The following is a 12610-nucleotide window of genomic DNA, read 5'->3' on the forward strand; positions in this document are numbered from 1 at the left end:
AAAACTGCCCCAGACCATTATTCCTCCTTCACCAAACTTTACAGTTAGCACTATGCATTTAGGCAGGACGCGTTCTCCTGGCATCCACCAAACCCAGATTCCTCGGACTGCCAGATAATGAAGCATGATTCATCACTCCAGAGAACGTGTTTCCACTGCTCCAAAGTCCAATGGCGGCGAGATTTACACCACTCCAACCGATGCTTGGCATTGCGCATGGTGATCTTAGGCTTGTGTGCGGCTGCTTGGCCATTTAATGAACCTCCCGACGAACAGTTCTTGTGCTGACGTTGCTTCCAGAAGCAGTTTGGAACTCAGTAGTGAGTGTTGCAACCGATGACAGGTGATTTTTACGTGATATGCGCTTCAGCACTCCTCAGTCCCGTTCTGTGAGCTTATGTGGCCTACCATTTCACAGCTGAGCCGTTGTTGCTCCTAGACATTTCCACTTCACAATAACAGCACTTACAGTAGATTGGGCAGCTCTAGCAGGCCAGAAATTTGATGAACTGACTTGTTGAAAAGGTGGCATCCTTTGACGGTGCCACATTGAAAGTCACTAAGGTCTTCAGTAAGGCCATTCTACTGCGAATGTTTGGATATGGAGATTGCATGGGTGTGCGCTTGATTTTTTACGCCTGTCAGCAATGGGTGTGGCTGAAATAGCCGAATCCACAAATTTGAAGTGGTGTAGCAGCAGCGTATATGATGATTGTATGCGAGTGGGTGTGTCAGTATACTGTATGTATATGTACATATTATGTGTGTGTATGCAGATGATGGAGTGAGTGTTTTGTATGTGTGTTGGAGTATCAGTGTGTAGGGCCCTGTGAGTGTGTTGGAGTATCAGTGTGTAGGGCCCTGTGAGTGCGTTGGAGTATCAGTGTGTAGGGCCCTGTGAGTGTGTTGGAGTATCAGTGTGTAGGGCCCTGTGAGTGTGTTGGAGTATCAGTGTGTAGGGCCCTGTGAGTGTGTTGGAGTATCAGTGTGTAGGGCCCTGTGAGTGTGTTGGAGTATCAGTGTGTAGGGCCCTGTGAGTGTGTTGGAGTATCAGTGTGTAGGGCCCTGTGAGTGTGTTGGAGTATCAGTGTGTAGGGCCCTGTGAGTGTGTTGGAGTATCAGTGTGTAGGGCCCTGTGAGTGTGTTGGAGTATCAGTGTGTAGGGCCCTGTGAGTGTGTTGGAGTATCAGTGTGTAGGGCCCTGTGAGTGTGTTGGAGTATCAGTGTGTAGGGCCCTGTGAGTGTGTTGGAGTATCAGTGTGTAGGGCCCTGTGAGTGTGTTGGAGTATCAGTGTGTAGGGCCCTGTGAGTGTGTTGGAGTATCAGTGTGTAGGGCCCTGTGAGTGTGTTGGAGTATCAGTGTGTAGGGCCCTGTGAGTGTGTTGGAGTATCAGTGTGTAGGGCCCTGTGAGTGTGTTGGAGTATCAGTGTGCATAGAGATTGTGCAAAAATAAAAAATACAATACAAAGGTCAACTCCGATAGTCCGTGTAGCCATTTTGTTAGCTATTTAGTTAGCCATTTTGTTAGCTATTTAGTTAGCTATTTAGTTAGCTATTTAGTTAGCCATTTAGTTAGCTATTTAGTTAGCTATTTAGTTAGCTATTTAGTTAGCTATTTTGTTAGCTATTTAGTTAGCTATTTAGCAGTCTTATGGCTTGGGGATAGATGCCGTTCAGGAGCCTGTTGATGTCAGACTTGATGCACCGGTACCGCGCACTGCGCGGAAGCAGAGAGGACAGTCTATGGCTTGGGTGGTTGGAGTCTTTAATGATTTGACAAGGCCTTCCTTTCACACCGCCTGATACAGATGTCCTGGATGGCATGGAGCTCGGCCGCATTGATGTACTGATCTGTCCGCACCACCACCTGATACAGATGTCCTGGATGGCATGGAGCTCGGCCGCATTGATGTACTGATCTGTCCGCACCACCACCTGATATAGAGGTCCTGGATGGCATGGAGCTCGGCCGCATTGATGTACTGATCTGTCCGCACCACCACCTGATATAGAGGTCCTGGATGGCATGGAGCTCGGCCGCATTGATGTACTGATCTGTCCGCACCACCACCTGATATAGAGGTCCTGGATGGCATGGAGCTCGGCCGCATTGATGTACTGATCTGTCCGCACCACCACCTGATATAGAGGTCCTGGATGGCATGGAGCTCGGCCGCATTGATGTACTGATCTGTCCGCACCACCACCTGATATAGAGGTCCTGGATGGCATGGAGCTCGGCCCCAGTGATGTACTGATCTGTCCGCACCACCACCTGATATAGAGGTCCTGGATGGCATGGAGCTTGGCCGCATTGATGTACTGATCTGTCCGCACCACCACCTGATATAGAGGTCCTGGATGGCATGGAGCTCGGCCACAGTGATGTACTGGTCTGTCCGCACCACCTTCTATAGCACCATGTGATCAAGGGCGGTGCTATTGCCATACCAAGCAGTAATGCAGCCAGTCAATATGCTCTCATTGGTACAGCTGTATAACTTTTTGAGGATTTGAGGGCCCATGCCAAACCTATCGCACCTTCTTCACGATTGTGCACGTATGTGAAGACCATATGATGTCCTTAGTGATATGGATACTGAGGAATCCGTTTCCTGTAGTCCACAATCAGCTCCTTGCTGACATTGAGGGAGAGGTTGTTGTTCCAGCAGCACACTGCCAGTTAACTGACCTCCTTCCCTGTAGGCTGTCTCATTGTGGTAGGTGATCTGTCGTACCACCGCCATGTCATCTGCATACTTGATGATGGTGTTGGAGTCGTGCTTGGCCATGCAGTCGTGGGTGAACAGGGAGTACAGGAGGTGACTAAGCACGCACCCCTGAGGGGCCCCAGTGTTGAGGATCAACGTTGCAAAGGTGATGTTAACTACCCTCACCACCTGGGCTCGGCACGTCAGGAAGTCCAGGATCCAGTTGCAGAGGGAGATGTTCAGTTCCAGGGTCCTAAGGTTGGTGAGGAGCTTGCATTGGACAATGGTGTTGAACTTGTGTTTGTGTTTGTGTGTCTCTGTAAGTAAACAACATCTAGCTTCAAAATATGTTGCATTTCTTCAGGTTGAAAAGCTATTGACATGCTTTAAATCCCAGGTTACAGTAACATAAACCTTCAGATGTATAACTAACCCTAACCTTAACCCAAACCCAGAACTGAGGGTTAGGCATTATCCCAAACCCAGATCTCTAGTAGAACATTATCCCAAACCCAGACCTCTAGTAGGACATTACCCCAGACCTCTAGTAGGACATTACCCCAAACCCAGACCTCTAGTAGGATATTACCCCAAACCCAGACCAATAGTAGGACATTACCCCAAACCCAGACCTCTAGTAGGACATTACCCCAAACCCAGACCTATAGTAGGATTTTACCCCAAACCCAGACCTCTAGTAGGATATTACCCCAGACCCAGACCTCTAGTAGGACATTACCCCAGACCCAGACCTCTAGTAGGATATTACCCCAGACCTCTAATAGGACATTAGCCCAGACCCAGACCTCTAGTAGGATATTACCCCAGACCCAGACCTCTAGTAGGATATTACCCCAGACCTCTAGTAGGATATTACCCCAGACCCAGACTTCTAGTAGGACATTACCCCAGACCTCTAGTAGGATATTACCCCAACCCAGACCTCTAGTAGGATATTACCCCAGACCTCTAGTAGGATATTACCCCAGACATCTACTAGGATATTACCCCAGACCTCTAGTAGGATATTACCCCAAACCCAGACCTCTAGTAGGACATTACCCCAGACCTCTAGTAGGATATTACCCCAAACCCAGACCTCTAGTAGCACATTACCCCAGACTCAGACCTCTAGTAGGATATTACCCCAGACCCAGACCTCTAGTAGGATATTACCCCAGACCCAGACCTCTAGTAGGATATTACCCCAAACCCAGACCTCTAGTAGGATATTACCCCAGACCTCTAGTAGGACATTACCCTAGACCTCTAGTAGGATATTACCCCACACCTCTAGTAGGACATTACCCCAGACCCAGACCTCTAGTAGGATATTACCCCACACCTCTAGTAGGATATTACCCCAGACCCAGACCTCTAGTAGGATATTACCCCAAACCCAGACCTCTAGTAGGATATTACCCCAGACCTCTAGTAGGACATTACCCTAGACCTCTAGTAGGATATTACCCCACACCTCTAGTAGGATATTACCCCAGACCCAGACCTCTAGTAGTATATTACCCCACACCCCTAGTAGGATATTACCCCAGACCCAGACCTCTAGTAGGATATTACCCCAAACCCAGACCTCTAGTAGGACATTACCTCAGACCCAGACCTCTAGTAGGATATTACCCCAAAACCTCTAGTAGGATATTACCCCAGACCCAGACCTCTAGTAGGATATTACCCCAGACCCAGACCTCTAGTAGGATATTACCCCAAACCCAGACCTCTAGTAGGATATTACCCCAGACCCAGACCTCTAGTAGAACATTACCCCAGACCCAGACCTCTAGTAGGATATTACCCCAGACCTCTAGTAGGATATTACCCCAGACCCAGACCTCTAGTAGGATATTACCCCAGACCCAAACCTCTAGTAGGACATTACCCCACACCTCTAGTAGGATATTACCCCAGACCCAGACCTCTAGTAGGATATTACCCCCAACCCAGACCTCTAGTAGGATATTACCCCAGACCCAGACCTCTAGTAGGACATTACCCCAGACCCAGTCCTCCAGTAGGATATTACCCCAGACCCAGACCTCTAGTAGGATATTACCCCAGACCCAGACCTTTAGTAGGACATTACCCCAGACCTCTAGTAGGATATTAACCCAGACCCAGACCTCTAGTAGGACATTACCCCAGACCCAGACCTCTAGTAGGATATTACCCCAGACCTCTAATAGGACATTACCCAAGACCCAGACCTCTAGTAGGACATTACCCCAGAGCTCTAGTAGGATATTACCCCAGACCTCTAGTAGGACATTACCCCAAACCCAGACCTCTAGTAGGATATTACCCCAAACCCAGACTTCTAGTAGGATATTACCCCAGACCTCTAGTAGGATATTACCCCAGACCCAGACCTCTAGTAGGATATTACCCCAGACCCAGACCTCTAGTAGGATATTACCCCAGACCCAGACCTCTAGTAGGATATTACCCCAGACCTCTAGTAGGATATTACCCCAGACCCAGACCTCTAGTAGGATATTACCCCAGACCCAGACTTCTAGTAGGATATTACCCCAGACCTCTAGTAGGATATTACCCCAGACCCAGTCCTCTAGTAGGATATTACCCCAGACCCAGACCTCTAGTAGGATATTACCCCAGACCCAGACCTCTAGTAGGACATTACCCCAGACCTCTAGTAGGATATTACCCCAGACCCAGACTTCTAGTAGGATATTACCCCAGACCCAGTCCCTAAGTAGGATATTACCCCAGACCCAGAACTCTAGTAGGATATTACCCCAGACCCAGAACTCTAGTAGGACATTACCCCAGACCCAGACCTCTAGTAGGACATTACCCCACACCTCTAGTAGGATATTACCCCAGACCCAGACCTCTAGTAGGATATTACCCCAGACCCAGACCTCTAGTAGGATATTACCCCAGACCCAGACCTCTAGTAGGATATTACCCCACACCTCTAGTAGGATATTCCCCCAGACCCAGACCTCTAGTAGGATATTACCCCACACCTCTAGTAGGATATTACCCCAAACCCAGACCTCTAGTAGGATATTACCCCAGACCCAGACCTCTAGTAGGATATTACCCCAGACCCAGACCTCTAGTAGGATATTACCCCAGACTTCTAGTAGGATATTACCCCAGACCTCTAGTAGGATATTACCCCAGACCCAGACCTCTAGTAGGATATTACCCCAGACCTCTAGTAGGATATTACCCCAGACCCAGACCTCTAGTAGGACATTACCCCAGACCTCTAGTATCACATTACCCCAGACCCAGACCTCTAGTAGGATATTACCCCAGACCTCTAGTAGGATATTACCCCAGTCCTCTAGTAGGATATTACCCCAGTCCTCCAGTAGGACATTACCCCAGACCCAGACTTCTAGTAGGACATTACCCCAGACCTCTAGTAGGATATTACCCCAGTCCTCTAGTAGGATATTACCCCAGTCCTCTAGTAGGATATTACCCCAGTCCTCTAGTAGGATATTACCCCAGACCTCTAGTAGGACATTACCCCAGACCCAGACCTCTAGTAGGATATTACCCCAGACCTCTAGTAGGACATTACCCCACACCTCTAGTAGGACATTACCCCAGACCCAGACCTCTAGTAGGATATTACCCCAGACCCAGACCTCTAGTAGGACATTACACCAAACCCAGACCTCTAGTAGGACATTACCCCAGACCCAGACCTCTTGTAGGATATTACCCCAGACCCAGACCTCTAGTAGGACATTACCCCAGACCCAGACCTCTAGTAGGATATTACCCCAGACCCAGACCTCTTGTAGGATATTACCCCAGACCCAAACCTCTAGTAGGATATTACCCCTGACCCAGACCTCTAGTAGGACATTACACCAGACCCAGATCTCTAGATGGACATTTCTTAGAGTTCTGGATTAGGAATGGTTGTATTATATTGTAGATTAAGTTATCGATAAAATGTCTGTGTTAGATTAGATTGAGTTATGGATAAAATGTCTGTGTTAGATTAGATTGATTTGGAAACAATGTTAATCTGCTAGGATGAGATTATCTTCTGTTTTTATCCAATGCTGCTATTGTAGCCCTGACAATTACCCAAACCCTAACCTGAACCTTTCTTCCTATCTCTCTCTCTCTCTCTCTTGCGCTCTCTCTCTTTCTGTCCTTTTATCTTTCTTTCTTTCTTTCTTTCTTTCTTTCTTTCTTTCTTTCTTTCTTTCTTTCTTTCTTTCTTTCTTTCTTTCTCTCTCTCTCTCTCCCTGACCATGCTGTGACACTTACCGTTGAAAGTTTCTATTTCCTGTTTATTTGTTTTATTTGTTTATTATTGTTTTGGTTTCATGTGTTTTGGGAGTGTCTTATTATCTGTGATATTGGCAGGGTCTTATTATCTGTGATATTGGGAGGGTCTTATTATCTGTGATATTTGGGGGTCTTATTATCTATGATGTTGGGGGGTCTTATTATCTGTGATATTGGGAGGGTCTTATTATCTGTGATATTGGGAGGGTCTTATTATCTGTCATATTGGGATGTTTACAGTTGGGAGGGTCTTGTTATCTGTTATATTGGGAGGGTCTTATTATCTGTGATATTGGGATGTTTACAGTTGGGAGGGTCTTGTTATCTGTCATATTGGGATGTTTACTGTTGGGGGGGTCTTGTTATCTGTGATATTGGGAGGGTCTTATTATCTGTGATATTCGGAGGGTCTTGTTATCTATGATATTGGGAGGGTCTTATTATCTGTGATATTGGGATGTTTACAGTTGGGAGGGTCTTGTTATCTGTCATATTGGGATGTTTACTGTTGGGGGGGTCTTGTTATCTGTGATATTGGGAGGGTCTTATTATCTGTGATATTCGGAGGGTCTTGTTATCTATGATATTGGGAGGGTCTTATTATCTGTGATATTGGGATGTTTACAGTTGGGAGGGTCTTGTTATCTGTCATATTGGGATGTTTACTGTTGGGGGGGTCTTGTTATCTGTGATATTGGGAGTGTCTTATTATATTAGATATTGTGAGGGTCTTATTATATGTTATATTTGGAGGGTCTTATTATCTGTGATATTGGGATGTTTACTGTTGGGAGGGTGTTATTATATGTGATATTGGGGGGGTCTTGTTATATGTCATATTGGGAGTGTCTTGTTATCTGTGATATTGGGAGGGTCTTATTAAATATGATATTTGGAGGGTCTTATTATATGTGATATTGGGAGGGTCTTATTATCTGTGATATTGGGACGTTTACGGTTGGGAGGGTGTTATTATATGTGATATTGGGGGGGTCTTATTATCTGTGATATTGGGAAGGTCTTATTATATGTAATATTGGGAGGGTCTTATTATCTGTTATATTTGGATGGTCTTACTATCTATGATTTTGGGAGGGTCTTATTATATGTGATATTTGGATGGTCTTATTATCTATGATTTTTGGAGGGTCTTATTATCTGTTATATTTGAAGGGTCTTATTATCTATGATTTTGGGAGGGTCTTATTATATTAGATATTGTGAGGGTCTTATTATCTATTATATTGGGGGGGTCTTATTATCTGTGATATTGGGAGGGTCTTATTGTATGTTATATTGGGAGTGTCTTATTATCTGTGATATTGGGAGGGTCTTATTGTATGTTATATTGGGAGTGTCTTATTATCTGTGATATTGGGAGGGTCTTATTGTATGTTATATTGGGAGTGTCTTATTATCTGTGATATTGGGAGGGTCTTATTATCTATGATATTGGGAGGGTCTTATTATATGTGATATTGGGAGGGTCTTATTATCTATGATATTGGTAGGGTCTTATTATCTATGATATTGGTAGGGTCTTATTATCTATGATATTGGTAGGGTCTTATTATCTATGATATTGGTAGGGTCTCATTATATGCAATATTGGGAGGGTCTTATTATATGTTATATTGGGGGGGTCTTATTATCTATGATATTGGGAGGGTCTTATTATATGTTATATTGGGAGGGTCTTATTATCTATGATATTGGGAGGGTCTTATTATATGCAATATTGGGAGGGTCTTATTATCTATGATATTGGGATGTTTACGGTTGGGAGGGGAAACCCTAACTAATCTTAATCCATATGTCTGTTGGATGTCAGGATGGTTATTGTTCATGCAGTTAGTTCTGTTACCCGAAACTACGCTACTCTACGACGCTGAGTATTCCCTGTGCTTTCATTTGATAATTTTTTATAAATATTTGTTTTAAATATTCAGCTTGTGTTCTCGTCATTATAATATCGAGCTTGTGGTCTGTCCTCTGTAGTTGATTGACTGTCAGCAGACATTGGGGTTTGGTTGGGGTTGGTTATGACATTCTCTCTGTCTTTGTGTGTGTGTGTGGGGGGGGTGATATGGTGACAAAATGTAAACTAATGTAGCTACTGAAATGTTTCACCAAGTCGATGGAGAGACTTTTTTTACTCACGTGATCACACGTCCACACGTGAGTTGACATATTCACACGCCTTTTTGAATGAGTGAATGTAATTTCTATTGTTTTGTCATTACACTATTGTCACTATATTCTATGTATAAAATCACCTTTGTCACATTGTTCACACATACATTTTGCAATCTCAACTGCATTGTTCATTCCACTCCCCAGTTCATTGTTCATTCCTCTCCCCAGTTCATTGTTCATACCTCTCCTCTCCCCAGTTCATTGTTCATTCCTCTCCCCAGTTCATTGTTCATTCCTCTCCTCTCCTCAGTTCAAATTCATTCATTCCTCTCCTCTCCCCAGTTCATTGTTCATTCATTCCTCTCCCCAGTTCATTGTTCATTCCTCTCCTCTCCTCAGTTCAAATTCATTCATTCCTCTCCTCTCCCCAGTTCATTGTTCATTCCTCTCCTCTCCCCAGTTCATTGTTCATTCCTCTCCTCTCCCCAGTTCATTGTTCATTCATTCCTCTCCTCTCCTCAGTTCATTGTTCATTCCTCTCCTCTCCCCAGTTCATTGTTCATTCCTCTCCCCAGTTCATTGTTCATTCCTCTCCTCTCCTCAGTTCATTGTTCATTCCTCTCCTCTCCCCAGTTCATTGTTCATTCCTCTCCCCAGTTCATTGTTCATTCCTCTCCCCAGTTCATTGTTCATTCCTCTCCTCTCCCCAGTTCATTGTTCATTCCTCTCCTCTCCCCAGTTCATTGTTCATTCATTCCTCTCCTCTCCCCAGTTCATTGTTCATTCCTCTCCTCTCCCCAGTTCATTGTTCATTCCTCTCCTCTCCCCAGTTCATTGTTCATTCATTCCTCTCCCCAGTTCATTGTTCATTCCTCCCAGTTCATTGTTTATTCATTCCTCCCAGTTCATTGTTCATTCCTCTCCTCTCCCCAGTTCATTGTTCATCCCTCTCCTCTCCCCAGTTCATTGTTCATTCCTCTCCTCTCCCCAGTTCATTGTTCATTCATTCCTCTCCTCTCCCCAGTTCATTGTTCATTCCTCTCCTCTCCCCAGTTCATTGTTCATTCATTACAATCCTCTCTCCAGTTCAAATTCATTCATTCCTCTCCTCTCCCCAGTTCATTGTTCATTCCTCTCCCCAGTTCATTGTTAATTCCTCTCCCCAGTTCATTGTTCATTCCTCTCCTCTCCTCAGTTCAAATTCATTCATTCCTCTCCTCTCCCCAGTTCATTGTTCATTCCTCTCCTCTCCCCAGTTCATTGTTCATTCCTCTCCTCTCCTCAGTTCAAATTCATTCATTCCTCTCCTCTCCCCAGTTCATTGTTCATTCATTACAATCCTCTCTCCAGTTCAAATTCATTCATCCCTCTCCTCTCCCCAGTTCATTGTTCATTCCTCTCCTCTCCCCAGTTCATTGTTCATTCCTCTCCTCTCCCCAGTTCATTGTTCATGCCTCTCCCCAGTTCATTGTTCATTCCTCTCCTCTCCCCAGTTCATTGTTCATTCCTCTCCTCTCCCCAGTTCATTGTTCATTCCTCTCCTCTCCCCTGTTCATTGTTCATTCATTCCTCTCCTCTCCTCAGTTCATTGTTCATTCATACCTCTCCTCAGTTCATTGTTAATTCCTCTCCTCTCCTCTCCCCAGTTCATTGTTCATTCATTCCTCTCCCCAGTTCATTGTTCATTCCTCTCCTCTCCCCAGTTCATTGTTCATTCCTCTCCTCTCCCCAGTTCATTGTTCATTCCTCTCCTCTCCCCAGTTCATTGTTCATTCATTCCTCTCCTCTCCCCAGTTCATTGTTCATTCCTCTCCTCTCCCCAGTTCATTGTTCATTCATTCCTCTCCTCTCCCCAGTTCATTGTTCATTCATTCCTCTCCTCTCCCCAGTTCATTGTTCATTCCTCTCCTCTCCCCAGTTCATTGTTCATTCCTCTCCTCTCCCCAGTTCATTGTTCATTCCTCTCCTCTCCCCAGTTCATTGTTCATTCATTCCTCTCCTCTCCCCAGTTCATTGTTCATTCCTCTCCTCTCCCCAGTTCATTGTTCATTCATTCCTCTCCTCTCCCCAGTTCATTGTTCATTCCTCTCCTCTCCCCAGTTCATTGTTCATTCCTCTCCTCTCCCCAGTTCATTGTTCATTCCTCTCCTCTCCCCAGTTCATTGTTCATTCATTCCTCTCCCCAGTTCATTGTTCATTCCTCTCCTCTCCCCAGTTCATTGTTCATTCCTCCCAGTTCATTGTTTATTCATTCCTCCCAGTTCATTGTTCATTCCTCTCCTCTCCCCAGTTCATTGTTCATCCCTCTCCTCTCCCCAGTTCATTGTTCATTCCTCTCCTCTCCCCAGTTCATTGTTCATTCATTCCTCTCCTCTCCCCAGTTCATTGTTCATTCCTCTCCTCTCCCCAGTTCATTGTTCATTCATTACAATCCTCTCTCCAGTTCAAATTCATTCATTCCTCTCCTCTCCCCAGTTCATTGTTCATTCCTCTGTTCTCCCCAGTTCATTGTTCATTCCTCTCCTCTCCCCAGTTCATTGTTTGTTCCTCTCCTCTCCTCAGTTCATTGTTCATTCCTCTCCTCTCCTCTCCTCTCCTCTCCTCTCCTCTCCTCTCCTCTCCTCTCCTCTCCTCTCCTCTCCTCTCCTCTCCTCTCCTCTCCTCTCCTCTCCTCTCCTCTCCTCTCCTCTTCTCTCTTCTCCTCTCCCAAGTTCATTGTTCATTCCTCTCCCCTCCCCAGTCCATTGTTCATTCCTCTCCTCTCCTCTCCCCAGTTCATTGTTCATTCACTCCTCTCCTCAGTTCATTTTTCATTCCTCTCCCCAGTTCATTGTTCATTCCTCTCCCCAGTTCATTGTTCATTCCTCTCCTCTCCCCAGTTCATTGTTCATTCCTCTCCTCTCCCCAGTTCATTGTTCATTCATTCCTCTCCCCAGTTCATTGTTCATTCATTCCTCTCCCCAGTTCATTGTTCATTCATTCCTCTCCTCTCCCCAGTTCATTGTTCATTCCTCTCCTCTCCCCAGTTCATTGTTCATTCATTCCTCTCCCCAGTTCATTGTTCATTCCTCTCCTCTCCCCAGTTCATTGTTCATTCATTTCTCTCCTCTCCCCAGTTCATTGTTCATTCCTCTCCTCTCCCCAGTTCATTGTTCATACCTCTCCTCTCCCCAGTTCATTGTTCATTCCTCTCCTCTCCCCAGTTCATTGTTCATTCATACCTCTCCTCAGTTCATTGTTCATTCCTCTCCTCTCCTCTCCCCAGTTCATTGTTCATTCATTCCTCTCCTCAATTCATTGTTCATTCCTCTCCTCTCCCCAGTTCATTGTTCATTCCTCTCCTCTCCTCTCCTCTCCTCAGTTCATTGTTCATTCCTCTCCTCTCCTCTCCTCTCCTCAGTTCATTGTTCATGCCTCTCCTCTCCCCAGTTCATTGTTCATTCATTCCTCTCCCCAGTTC

Source organism: Salmo salar, chromosome ssa04 (genome assembly GCF_905237065.1).
Source record: "Salmo salar chromosome ssa04, Ssal_v3.1, whole genome shotgun sequence".
Taxonomy (NCBI): Eukaryota; Metazoa; Chordata; class Actinopteri; order Salmoniformes; family Salmonidae; genus Salmo; species Salmo salar.